The sequence below is a fragment of the Amblyomma mixtum genome, chromosome 10, assembly GCF_055824585.1.
Source record: "Amblyomma mixtum isolate Tamu chromosome 10, ASM5582458v1, whole genome shotgun sequence".
Classification (NCBI taxonomy): domain Eukaryota; kingdom Metazoa; phylum Arthropoda; class Arachnida; order Ixodida; family Ixodidae; genus Amblyomma; species Amblyomma mixtum.
The window spans coordinates 40088717-40100825 of NC_143021.1; the positions used below are offsets into that span (position 1 = coordinate 40088717).

Here is a 12109-nt window from a genome sequence, read left to right on the forward strand (position 1 = left end):
AGTGACGTCATACCAAAATACAGTGACGTACGATGAGCGGGGCACAGCCGCGTGAGCGCAGTCGACGCACCAGCAAGCCGCGTTTGCTGCTAACCGCCACTCGCTCGGTTTGCGGCGCGCCGTTGCGAACAGCGTCGCAACGTCCGATTGCAGCTCGTTGCCTGCCATCCCTGCAAACCCTGGGATATACGAATATCAAAAACGCATCGTTTCTGACGATCGTTGGCAAATACCGAGTTCCTGGTAGAAGTGATGACTGCGATGCAAGCAAATTTCATCAGCCGGTTTTGTGCTGCTGCTACCTGGTGCGGTTCGCCTGCCGTCTGCTAGCTCTGTTGCTGAAGACGTCGTAGAAATCGAACATATCTTTTATTATGGGACGAGTTCACAGTAAAGGGGTGCCGAGCGGAGCACGTTTCTGAGCGCTGGCCAGTCCCAAAGCGCCCTCAGCTGCGGAGTCGATATGCGAAAGCAGCTAGGCCTAGCGACGACTAGGGCAGTCTGGGACCAGCGCGCAGGTCGTCGGCCGGCGTTGCCGCAGGCAGTTTCGCTGCCGAAAGATCCACTTTTAGCACAGTCATGCTGTCGTATCTCGAATCTAGAAAGCATCCTTTCTGGTAGCATGGCTGTTTTGTATTTTCTTGTGCGGACGTGAAGTACGCCGAGTCTGCTGGCCGGTAGGTCAGCCTGGATACCGTCTGCCGACGTCATAAAAGCGAGCTAAAGAGTGTTCTTGACGCAAATAATAAACCATGGGGCAAGAAATGTAAAAAAAGTGTCATTTTTGAGGATCGCTGACCAATACTGAGCTGCTAGTAGAGGTAACAACTGTGATATCAGCAAATTTCTCACAACCGCGCCTAGCAGCTGCCGCTGGCGCGACGTTGGGGTCCGGCTCGCCTGGCGCCCGCTAGCTCCGCTGCCGAAGCTTGCGTCGAGGAGATTGACCATACTATTATTTTATTGTGAGATGATTCTGCTAACACTACAGCTATTTGTGAAAAGTAGGCCTTTTATTATAGCGCAGGCGACTTCCGAAGCGCCGGCCGCTTGCTAAACAGGCTATAGGCCTAGCGACGACCACGGCAGCCAGGCAGCAGCAGAGCTCGTCGCCGGAGCGCCCGCGAGCGGTGCCGTTGCCTAAAGCTCCCAACATAAGCAGACATGCTTTGTCGCTGCTCGAGTATAGCTGGCAGTTCTGATAACAAGGTGATCTTGTCTTTTCTTGTGATATTTGTACACCATCCCAAGCAGCGCTCAGGTACTGCTGCACGGCAGCGAAGTGTGACACCGGTTGTGGGCGCAGCTTCGGTAGAGCGGCGCAGCGATGCTTACTGGCATTTTGCAAAATGTTTCGCATCCTCACGCGAACCCGCGAAGGCGATATTAGCGTGCGAACAAAAAAAAAGTCCATGTCCTCACTCATTGGAATCAGATCTGTCAGAATACGAGCTGCTGGGACTAGACGTGCAGTTGTTTGTTTTCATGCGCTGGTCAGCACGTGTGTGGGAAAGCAGACGATGCAGCAGTACGTGTGTCACAACTTTTGTGGGCCCACGTGACCAAGCGAAGCAGTTGATCTTCCCCCTCTGTGACGTCACTGTACAACTCGGCGTTCGGAAACCGAAACCGAAAATCGTTCGCCTAAAAGTGCTATAATAAATTATTCACTGTGAATATATGAATCTTTGAGTGTGTATCATGCTTCCTGGAGCCATAAGAAACGTTTGAAACTAAGAACGCGCGAACCACAAATTTGGTGTCTCCACCCCTTTAAGACTCCCGTTTCGGGACTCACGCTGCGCACGGCCAGCGCACAGCCAATTACGCCGTTAGCAGCATGCACCGCTAGAGTTCGAATCCAGGACACACTATACTCCATCGAGTTCGCCGTGCTGCCTTCTTGCTCACATTCTTTAATTTTAGGGTGGGATTTCCTGTCGCGTCACGAAGGTGTCATCGACTGCGCTCGCGCAGTAGTTGGGTTCTCCGCTTTGCCCGATGTCTCGCCAGACGCTGCTCCTTCTGTTCCCTGCGCTAAAGCCGTCGTCACCGAAGACATCGTCCTTCCTCCCAGCTCCACTGCGCTTGTAAGCATCTCTTGTGACTCTGTTCGTGATGGCGTTGTTCTCTTCACGCCGGCCTGCACTTTCCTGCGCCGCAAATCCCTCCCGCTGCCCTACGCTGTGCTATTTTGCTGGCCTCCCCACGAAACACAAAACGTCTTATAAACGTCTCGGAACAGCTAAATATGACTACAAACGTCTTGCGCTGCGTTCAAACGTCTCATAGATGTCGACAAGAAGAAGTTTCCTCTGCGACGTCTCTTAAACATCTGCAGTCAGATGTTTGCTGTGAAACTTCTGTGAAACATCTGAAGTCAGATGTTTTCTAGACTTGTTCTTGAGACTTGTTCTTGAGGATTAAACATGCTGTAAATCACGGCACATAAATTAGGTGGCTCTCCTGCTTGACGTTTCGAAGAGCAGGCGCGCCGGTCCACAGACCGCTCTTTGTATTCGAACACTGAAAGCGCGTTTTCTCCTATGGAGCCCGAATCACGTTCCACATCGAGTGCAGCTAAGCCGCCACTCGTAAGGCTGGATTTAGGTAACATATAATGGCCCTGAAAGCCGACGGTAGTTACGCGAGCGAAAAAATTTGCTTCATGTTGCGAACGCCTCTGTTACCCCTCGGCTAGCTGGCGGCAGCACGCGGATTGACAGGCGCAGCGTACGCTGCCTACGCCGCCTTCCCATATGCCTTCCCGCCGCCTTCGCCGAGCTCGCTCGCGCGCTTGTCACCCGCGCGCTATCGTGTCGGCAGATCTTGGAGGCAATAATCTTTCTTGAGTCACGCCGCAGCTTGCTGCTTGGTGTCGCTCCGCACGGTGGCGATGCAGGCTAGTTTGCCAAAGTGGTTTTAACCGTTTCAAGCAGAAATAAATCTTAGTGCAAGCTGCAAGTGCTTAGTTTTACATGAAAGTATTAGATTCAGTTTGTTTTTTTTGGTTCTTTGATGCTTTGTTTATTTTTACGTTTAGAAATTTAGTACTTCGATCATTTGGCGTTGCAGAGGCTAGCGATAGCTACGCGCGCGAAGTGGATGCTGCGTACGTTGTACGTTTCGCTGCACACTTTTTTCCGCGCTGGTTGGCACTTGACGCCGCTGCAGTTCGCAGTTTCCCCTTTTTCTGCGGTATCGTTTACTACCAGTTTTGCACTGAGATGTGAGCCTCGTTTTCCGCAAAAGTAAGTAACCTTCCATTTCTTTTCTGTGGTGTAAGTGTCGGCCTTGCTTTAGCTAAGCCTCTAACGCGCCTGATTGAACGGTCGGCTAGTGTGTCACTGCTTTGGTTTACAAATCACAAAACAGTATCAGCCAGTGCTTTACATACCAAAGTGCTATTTGAGCTTTTGTTAAGTGGATACAGCTAGGCTATGCGAGTTACTTTCTTTACCAAGGCGGTAACAATGTGAACGTGACAAAGCTTCAAACGAACCAGCTTTGTTTAAGCGTACGTTGATAAGGCGCGAATATTTTCCTAGACATTGATTAAAGTCTGTGCTCTATTGCATTCTGGCAGGGTTTTATTCTTTCCAAGGACTCTCATCTGGCCACCTGTGTGCTCCAATTCTCCTTGCTGTGATTACCGTCAGTGAAACTCCCGTTAAAAAGGCTTTGGTTATCTTCACTAAGGTATTTGTTTGGGCTAGTCGGTACATTGTTAAAACTGAAGGCATATGGCACGAAGGACCTGTCCTGTCCTTCGTGCGCTGTGCCTTCAGTTTTTGGTTATCTTAACTGCGTCAAGCTTTTATTTCATTACGATTGAGAGCCCCGGCACAAAGGTAGTTTACTCAGTGGTGCTGCTCTGTATGTGTGCCGGCTGTTTGACAGTGCAGTGAAGTACTACGGCTCTTTGCAGGCGTGGCAGCTTTTATTTTTTGGGAAACCATTGCGCCATGCACAGCTGGCGTTGTCCCTGCTTCACTGTGTGCATTTCGTTTTGGGTACAGGCTGTTCAACAATGGTTTTCAGAGGACCTCCTTGCCTGCTCAACTTCTCAAGTTTTGGTAAGCACGCTTTGCAGCTGACACCTTTTCTTTCACTTCATGATTTCTTGTATAGGTCTAGGCTGTTTGCTAATGTTCATTCCACAAGCCCCATTATGTGTTTGTCCTTTAGGACCCCAACTGTTGGCCGGAGGAGCAAGGACCTGGTCTAGTTTCACGCAAATTAATCGCAGCATCTTGTACTTGGTTGTTCAGAAGATTTGGTCTGGAGATTGTTTCAGTTCTGAGGTGGGAATCTGGGCAAATGCTTCTTGTGCAGTGGTGTAAGTAATCTCTTGCCCGCTGTTTGAGCTTCATCGTACAGATTAGAAAGGGCCTGTTTGGCAATGCAGTGTTAAGAGCCTTATACACACGCACTTTTATTTGTCTTATCTTTCAGATGTGTCCCTGTGTGGCTGTCAAGGTTAGGTCCAAGATTTAACGCATCTCTTGTGCATACTGAAGTGATGCAGGTATTACCAGGACAGCAGCATCTCTTCTATGGTTTCGTGCGACGGTGCAAGATGTCAACCATCAACCACTTTTGATTCAGCCACTTCTTTCAGGTAAGAGAAAGCCTGTTTGCGAGATGCAGCTTAGGAGGTTCTGTGAGTACAGTGTGCATCGCAGGCAATGCACTTGCTATTGACTGCTTGGCTTTCAGTGTCCATGCACGCTGTTTGAATTTTGCTTCTCTTAAAGGCCTCCACAGTGGTTGACTTCTTGAGTTTATGGTGAGCCGTAGCACTCTGCTGAAATGCCGCTTGCAATGACATCATATGCATATATGTTTTTGGTTAGCTTATTTTATTGCCTGTGCTGTCACTCCTTGCCATTTCCTGGTCTTATTTGCTTCCGACTCCTCATTGGCCATTCTACATGCACCTGACTGACTGTGCTTTTGGTTACTCTAATATTTTTCACTTCTGCAGGCTGCTGAACAGAGCTGGATTTGACTTCCCCTTGTATACCGTCTAGTTGGCATCCTCCTTGCAAGAAAAGCGATGTTTGGAACACCTAGCGATCTCTTCATTGCCGTCCACATCACAGCAACTTGATCGTCAACGCATCCGTTGTGAACAAGGCCCGGGGCCGAATCAATTTTTGATTTAACAATTGGTTGCTGCTCGACACTTTCCCGCCATCCAAGTGCTTACCGTTGTAATGTCAGCCAAACCAGTGAAGCTACCTCCTCCGTGGCTTCTAACATTAATTTCCTGGTCCCTTTCTTTTTTTGTGTGGGTGTATGCACTGGATTCAATAAAGAGTAATGCAGTGACTGAAAAGTGTACTCATTTTTCGGGTCTTTGCAAATCAGCTTTGAGTTAATTTTTGAGTGTATACCAGAAAAATGAACTATAACATTTTTAAAGCTTTAGAGGGTTTAAAGGCAGCACTAAACATCAGTCTTGAAATGCGTAAGATATTACAGGCACCCATTTCGGAAAAAAAGAAACGTCTAAAAAAATTCTAAAAAAGTTCTACCTCAGAAGTTTTCTAGCCGTATACAAGCGTAGCGTTAGCAGAGCTAATAGAGGGCTAGTAGACGTCTAAGTCTAAAAAACTGCTTAGATGAAACTTCTTTTAGATGTCAAGCTTTTTCTTCCGAGACTTTTTTTAGACGTCTATTAGCGCTTTTCGTGTTTCGTGGGTCTCCGTGCTATGGGTCTCTAACCCGTTTTCCTTTCCTACTGCTTTGCGCCATGGCGAATGTCTCGGCAGTATACAATCTATTGCGTCCATTCTCACCTGTGAGGACCCCGCCGATTCGCCTCATCTAGCCATGACTGCGCTCAGCCCTCCATCTTCTGCGCCTGATTCCTCCGCTACAGACCTCTTCCTTCGCTCCATCGACACCGATCTTCCTTCCCCGCAACGGACGCAGCTTCTTAACCTCCTTCACCAGTTCCGCTCCTCCTTCGACTGTCATCGGAGTTCCTTGGGCCAAACTTCCACGGTCACCCATCGTGTCGACACCGGCAACCACGCACCAGTGCGGCAGCGCCCCTATCGTGTATCTGCCACCGAGCGCCATGCTATCGAAGAGCAAGTTGATAAAATGCTCCAAGACGGCGTGATCCAGCCCTCCAGTAGAATAGGTTAGAATAGTAGGAAACCGTAGGCAAAGGTGATGGAGAATCTTAAAGGGATGCTGAAAGGTTTCCGAAAAAAATTGAGTGAAGAGATGCACTTTACAGTTTTCCACCCTCGGAATTCGAATTTCTCATCGAAATTAGGCAAAGAAAAGCGGAAACCTATTTTATTTTGACGAAAAGTGCAGCAGCAGCCTCGGGCCAGCTCGCGCGCCTCGTTGCCGCCTGTGATTGGTTGGGCGCCTCGTGACGTGAACACTGGCGTTGGCTCGGTGAGCCCGGCTCGGTCGCCGCCGATGTAGTACATGAAGCGCGGCGCGCGGTGGTTCGGGCTCTTGGTTTGATGCTTATATCAAGATGGAACACATCGAAGATTACCAGGAGGATCTTGGCGTCATCCCCTACATGTACGAACCAATCGCAAAAAGCAAACCGCTCCAAGGAAGCAACGATGCTGGCGCAAGCGGTGCTTTTGGCTTGAACGAAAGCGAAGTGTCAGAATCTCCACGTGTTTGAGATGTCCTTTGGTCAGCATACTTTTTAAGCCAAACTTCATTCAGAGATAAAATAAATTAATTTTGAAACGAGCAAATGTATTATAGCACTGCTCCACGAAATTTTCCTAATGCAATGTAAGCGGGATGCGATCGTCGGCATTGTTGTCTTGCCGCTTGTCGGTGCTGCCGCAAATCTGCTTGTAATGCACACAGACCACTGACATGCGCAAGAAGTTATCAGGCTCTTTTTGCACGCAAACTTTATGCTGGCATCGCTTCATGGTCGCTGCGTGCCGGCTCGGTTCATAACGCACGCGTAAAACAAAAGTTCGCGAAGCTTTGCGGCAGAACTCGTCGAGGTGACAAACGTGCGCCTTCCGTTCTGCGTGCCAAGATGGAATCTGGCAGTAAATTGAAATCCTTGTTTAGGCGAGTTGCTTCATACTGCAAGCCCTTGTAGGAATATCTCCATCCGTTTGCGGCCGCCTTTATCGTGCTGTTCTCAGATCAAGCGACAAGTGATTTTTTTTTCACTAACTCGATGGCCTCGTGCTGCAACCGAGCAGGCCGAATCGCAAGGCTGGCTGTAGCACACTTGGCGCACAATTATATAATATTATTATTAATGTATGAAGCCATGCTGCACTCGGCAATTTTTTACGACTACATGTGTTATTATAAATGTATTCCTGGCAGAACACTTTACTGGTATTGGCTGCATTACAACTTGAACAGACTTGTCAGCCTTGTCATCACTTTTAGAAAAGTTCGATGCAGGGTCCTCAGCAGCATCTGACAGTGGCATTCGACTTGTTGCACAGTCCTGATTTGTATTGCTGTTTGGTGTGCATTCTTGACTGTCTGGTGTGCAGCCTCCAGGTGTGATGTCATTTTCCATGCACTCTTGATTTGCACTATCGTCTGGTGTGCAGTCTTGATCTTGCAGCAGTTCGGCAATAACCTGAAAGGCATAAGCCATATGATGTTATTGTTGCAAACAGAACAAAAGTGTGCTTCAGTATGAGTAAAATCTTCTGGTTTATTTCATAAACCATTTTGTTGATTGGCGAGCTCCGTGCAAAGTGAGATCATTTATTATATACCAGGTGTTTCTTTACAAGGTCCAAAATTTATTTTAAAAAATGGGTACCTAACATAGAATTAATTTTATCCCCGGGGCTATACTGGGGGATATGGCAGACACCAGTAATAGGCAGAAGGCTTACATTAGCTGACTAAACTGCATATATTAATTAAATTTTTATTTTCATATTATGTTGTATTTGCAGATTTGGAGCACCTCCTGCAAATACTATAGCCAAGCAAAAAAGATCTCTTTAAAAACTTACGCCCTGACAGGCAACTTCACGCGCTAACACAGCGCCAGCGGGCGCGTCCGACGTAGATCGCTCAAAAAAAGAAAGTGTACGCGTTGGGGCCAGACTGCGCACATAGGGCGCTGACGAGGCGGTTATCAGCCAGGCCCCAGGCGAATCCAAATTGAAAACGAAACGCCGCGCGCCCGTATACCAGAAACATATCTGCAAAGAGTTTTCTCGGCGCTCCGAGCACGAAGAAAAATGTGCCGCGTACTACTCCCTATGTTCTCGCCACTGAGGGCTACGCATGAATCCTAGAATATCTGAGCTCCAACATAACTGAGTAAAGAGTCTGCATATAACGTCTTTTCACGCGCTCGCTTACCGAACGAAGTTCTCTGCTCACGCGCGCTGCGCAGTCTCCGGTTGTGAGGCGTACTTCGCGTCGCTCCAGCTCTTGCAGTATTAGTAGCAGTTTAACGATTTTTATTCAGCCAAAAAATTTAAGGCCGAGCTCTGATATGAGTAATCCTGTACGAGATGAATGATGCAATCCTGCAAGCATAAAAGCTAAGCACTTATTTTGTAAGTTCCAGTTCGCTGCCGTCCTGACGTTCTCATTCCAGCGCCGTTCATCTCGCTACTTCCGAAAGTCTTGCATCCACGAAATTACGCGCCATACACTACACAGAACACCGGTTCGCGCAGTCAAATTCTCATAGAGTTAATACACAAATTCTTACCTCGAGCTTCCGCCTTTTTGCGAAAGCTGGCCTCGGTGGTGGTGACGAGCTCCTGTGCGCGACGACAGACTGTATTGCGCCGGGTTTCAGTCGAGCTGACTTTGTTGACAGGCCCAGTGAACGCATTATCGACAGGCTCTGGTTATAGTCTTCATCACGAAAGTGGTTAGAGCATTGCACTGTAGCCTTTGAGGGCTTGAAATCCCTTCGCTTCACAGCAGCGACCCACCTCGCTGAAAGCTTCTTATTTTGCGGGAAATAATCAAAGACCACATCGTCGCGGCCGCTGGTGTTAGTGCAGCCGAAGGCTGCGCAGAACGCCGGCATGATGGTCCACCGCTTCACTCGATGCTGCACACGTTTCTGTACGTCACCACAAACATAAAAACGCACAAATACAGGAACACACGGCAGCTCGAAGCAACTTACAATGGCACGCACGCAGAAACAAGCGCGGTCGCGGAGGCTGCGAGGCGACGGAACACCAACGTTTACGTCACCACCCCACGGTTTCCGGTTTCGGCTCGCATCGTCAGTGTCATCAGCAGCGCTCGGCGGACAGCGGGGGGCGCAGCTACCGCGCAATTTTAAACGGCGATTACGTCGCTCCTAAGCGATTAATCTGCAAAAAAATTTCACCCGCATGATTTTTAAGGTTCCCACATCCATACGTGAGCGTCTTAATGAATTCGAAAATCTCTTCAGCTTCCCTTTAATGAGAATTGCCAACACAGTAAACAAAAAAAATAATAAATAAAGAAAAGCTGAGCATGGTGGCAATTGCCACCACCCCGTTTCAAAGGGGGCGCTCCTATCCATCCATCCATCCATCCATCCGTAGCCCTTGGGCTTCGCCTGTTGTGCTGGTCAACAAGAAAGACGGCTCCATCCGATTTTGTGTCGGCTACCGCCGCCTTAATAAGATTACGCGGAAGGATGTCTACCTTCTCCCGCGCATCGATGACGCTTTGGACTGTTTGCAAGGGGGCGAACTATTTTCTTCCCTCGATCTTTGTTCCGGATATTGGCAGGTCCGCATGGAAGCGGCCGATCGCCCCAAAACCGCTTTTGTAACCCCCGTTATGCCATTCGGCCTTTGTAATGCGCCTGCAACATTTGAGAGGATGACGGACGACACCATTTTGCGGGGATGGTAGCCTCTGCTACCTCGTCGTCTTTTCGACGGATTTTGACACCCACCTCCATCGCCTGAGGCACGTCTTGAACTGCCTTTCTGACGCCGGTTTGCAGCTAAACTTGAAGAAATGCCGTTTTGCCGCTCGTAAACTCACTATCTTAGGGCACGTTGTCTCCAAGGAAGGCGTTTCTCGAGACCCAGCCAAACTTCGTGCGGTCGCTGCTTTTCCCAAGCCGACATCTGTCAAAGAACTGCGCAGCTTCCTTGGCCTGTGTTGCTACTTTCGTAGATTTATTCGAAACTTTGCATCGATTGCTGCCCCTTTAACACAACTCCTATCCAGCAGCTCCGACTTTTCACAGTGGTCACCCGCATGCGACAACGCGTTTTATACCTTACGTCGCATCCTCACCGCACCACCTATCCTGCACCATTTCAACCCGACGGCCCCTACCTGGGATGTTGTTAATCGCTTACGTGGCTGTGCACCTAGGAATGTAGCTGATTCCATTTCCCGTAACTTTGGGGCATTATCTCTGACACTTGCTGATGAATTCAATGCTTTTTTTTCGGCTCCCGGTCTGGCTGCGCATTCAAAAGTTCCCAGTCAACCATCTCGTAGCATGCAATCTGTGCTTGAATCAGCATTTCTGCCACCTTGCACTGAAGATGATCTACGTTGCATTCTTTCTGGCTTCAGCAGGCGAAGGTCTCCAGGGTGGGACGGTATCTCAGTCGATACACTGCTCAGAAATTTTGAACGAGTAAAGCATGTTCTGCTCGCGATTATCAATGGTGTAATCGCCACCCAAATAGTACCTGAGGGCTTGAAGAGGGCGGTGGTTATCCCTATCTATAAGAATGGAGTAAAAAATAAAGTTGAAAATTATCGTGGTATTTCGACCTACCATGCATTGCGCTTGTTTTAGAAAAACACATTTCGACGGTGATGGTAAGTTTTCTCGAAGCTCATGACGTGTTCGCTGGCAATCAGTTCGGGTTTATTAAGGGTCGTGGAACGCTGAACGCACTTGATGAACTATGTGATCTACTAAACAGCTGCACTGAAGAAAATGAATTTGCCTGTGCTTTATTTTTGGATGTGTCCAAGGCGTTTGACACGGTTAATCATGTTGTGTTGTCAGACAAACTCCACAATTATGGGTTTAGGGCTCCTTTTCTGTCACTTCTTGTTCACTATCTTTCCAATCGTTCACAGCTCGTTGCATTAGGTAAATTTAGAAGTGGCCTGCTGCAGATTAAATCCGGCGTTCCTCAAGGATCTATACTTGCACCTATTTTGTTTAGTTTATATGTCAATGACTTGAGCTCTGTCTGCAAACTCTGCCGTGTTTTTCAATATGCTGATGATACACTCTTAGTTGCTAGACATAATGACTTAAAAACAGCATTATCTATAATCCAACACGACAGCGAGCTACTTATGGAATGGTTCAGCAATACCTTAATTAATGTTAACAATAAAAAAACTCAATTAGTATTTTTTCACAATTATTTAAATAGAATTCCTAATGATTTGTCTCTTCGTTTGCACAGACCAAATTGTGCCCCGTGCAAATGCCCTTCAATCATACCTGTGTCAACGGTGAAATATTTAGGTGTATTCTTTGATTCCGACATGTCTTGTAATACTCATTTGTCGTTCGTTTGTTCCCAGCTTCGCAAAATTGCATGTTTGCTGCACTCTCTAAAGTCCCTTTGCCCTGTGTATGTACACGAGTAAATTGTATACGCCTTAGCCTACAGTGTGTTACGTTATGGTATTTGCTGCTTTTATTTCTGCTCTGCCTTTTGGCGAAAGAAGGTTAATAGCATACTGAAATCTATCCTCAAATCAGTTTTATATGGTAAGGCACGAAATGAAGGTAGTAGTGTTCTTGATCTCTTACACATGCCTGTCTTCTCTCACCTTTTTTCCGAATCAGTAGTGTTTAAGCATATCTGGACAAGCGATTTTTGTACACAATGCATTCCGGTCAATGTATTCCGGTTTACCCTAAGAATAAATAATTACTTAAGTAAGTTTAACTTACTAAAATATTGTCAATTCGGTTTTCGGTCGGGAAGTTCTACCAATCTTGCATTGCTTTGCCTAACTGACTATATTAAACAATCACTGGACAGTGGTAAAGTTGTTGGCTCAGTATTTTTAGATTTCACTAAAGCTTTCGATACGATTAATCACAATATTTTATTTACAAAACTTGAAGCTTATGGCATAACTGGTCCCGCCCTAGCCTTTT

At 47.5% G+C, this 12109-nt stretch overlaps 1 long non-coding RNA gene across 4 annotated transcripts; it reads left to right on the forward strand.

The window, feature by feature from the left end:
* Positions 1-2544: 2544 nt before the first annotated feature.
* LOC149325637 (uncharacterized) lies at positions 2545-5335 on the forward strand. 4 transcript variants are annotated; one of them, XR_016286114.1, is made up of 5 exons: positions 2545-3251; positions 3587-4076; positions 4189-4339; positions 4456-4621; positions 4988-5335. It is a non-coding gene; the product is annotated as an uncharacterized LOC149325637 (long non-coding RNA). The 4 variants fall into 4 exon arrangements; XR_016286113.1 differs by having other exon boundaries at positions 2553-3251; positions 4020-4076; XR_016286111.1 differs by having other exon boundaries at positions 3587-4339.
* The last annotated feature ends 6774 nt before the right edge of the window (positions 5336-12109 follow it).